We start from the raw sequence: 1,908 nt of genomic DNA, 5'->3' as shown, positions 1-1,908 counted from the left end.
AGGCTTCATCCAAGGGATGCAGGGATGGTTCAATATATGGAAATCCATCAAGGTAACTCACTACATAAACAAACTCAAGGACAAAAACCATGTGATCATCTCACTAAATGCTGAGAAAGCATTTGACAAAATTCATCATCCTTTCATGATAAAAGTCTTGGAAAGATCAGGAATTCAAGGCTCATATTTGAACTTAGTAAAAGCAATATACAGAAAACCAGTAGCCAACATCAAAGTAAATGGAGAGAAACTTGAAGCAATTCCACTCAAATCAGGGACTAGAGAAGGTTGCCCACTCTCTCCCTACCTATTCAATATTGTACTTGAAGTCCTAGCCATAGCAATTAGACAACAAAAGGAGATCAAAGGGATATGAATTGGAAAGAAAGTAGTCAAATTATCACTATTTGTTGATGATATGATAGTAAGACCAGAGCAAGAATTCTTAGAAAGACCAGAGCAGCCAGCCAGGAGGCTCAGGTCCCACGAGTCCCAGGGGAGCTGCAGAGCGGCAGGGACCGGATCCTCTCAGCTTTCAGTGACAGAGGAGGGTCAGTGTCCTTCTCTGCCCCTTTCCTGCAAGTGGAGGGCCTACCTCCAGGGAGCACCTTAAGCCAGAGACTCAGGTGAGAGCTGCTTTTTCTCTCTGGTGAGTTTCTAAGACCGGAGCAGCCAGCCTGGAGGCTCAGGCCCCACAAATTGCAGGGGACTTGCAGGGCAGCAGGGACAGGACAAGCTCTATTCAGAGACACTAAGAAAATCTAACACCAAAAATCAAAAGATGGCGAAAGGCAAACGCAAGAATCCTACCAACAGAAACCAAGACTACTTGGCTTCTTCAGAACCTAGTACTCCCACTGCAGCATGTCCTGGATATCCCAAAACAATGGAAAAGCAAGAATTGGATCTAAAAATCATATCTCACAATACTGATAGAGGAACTTAAAAAGGACAAGAATAACTCCCTTAAAGAAATACAGGAGAATACAGGTAAAGAGGTACAAGCCCTTAAAGAGGAAACAAAAAAATCCCATAGAGAATTACAGGAGATCACAAGTAAACAAGTAGAAGCACTTAAAGAGCAAACTCAAAAATCCCTTAAGGAATTGCAGGAAAACACAAACAAACAGGTGAATGAATTGAGTAAAACCATCCAGGTCCTAAAAATGGAAGTCAAAACAATAAAGAAATCACAAAAAGAGAGAACTCTGGAATTAGAAATCTTAGGTAAGAAGTCAGGAAACATAGATGCAAGCATCACTAACAGAATACAAGAGATAGTAGAGAGAATCTCAGGGGCAGAAGATAACATAGACAACATTGAGAGAACAGTCAAAGAAAATGCAAAAAGCAAAAAGACCCTAACTCAAAACATCCAGGAAATCCAGGACACAATGAGAAGATCAAATCTAAGGATAATAGGTATAGAAGAGAGTGAAGACCTCCGACTTAAAGGGCCAATATATATATCTTCAACAAAATTATAGAAGAAAACTTCCCTAACCTAAAGAAAGAGATGTCCATGATCATTCAAGAAGCCTATAGAACCCCAAATCGACTGGACCAGAAAAGAAATTCTTCCGGCCACATAATAGTCAAAGCACCAAATGCACAAACAAAGAAAGAATACTAAAAGCAGTAGGGAAAAGGGTCAAGTAACATATAAAGGCAGGCCTTTCAGAAATACACCAGACTTCTCACCAGAGACTATGAAAGCTAGAAGATCCTGGACAGATGTCATACAGACCCTAAGAGAACACAAATGCCAGCCCAGACTACTATACACAGCAAAACTGTCAATTATCATAGATGGAGAAACCAAAGTATTCCATGACAAAAACAAATTCACACAATATATTTCCAAAAATCCAGCCCTTCAAAGAGTAATAAATGAAAAACTCCAACACA

This window comes from Mastomys coucha, unplaced genomic scaffold (assembly GCF_008632895.1).
Source record: "Mastomys coucha isolate ucsf_1 unplaced genomic scaffold, UCSF_Mcou_1 pScaffold15, whole genome shotgun sequence".
Classification (NCBI taxonomy): domain Eukaryota; kingdom Metazoa; phylum Chordata; class Mammalia; order Rodentia; family Muridae; genus Mastomys; species Mastomys coucha.
This window is presented reverse-complemented; position numbering follows the sequence as displayed.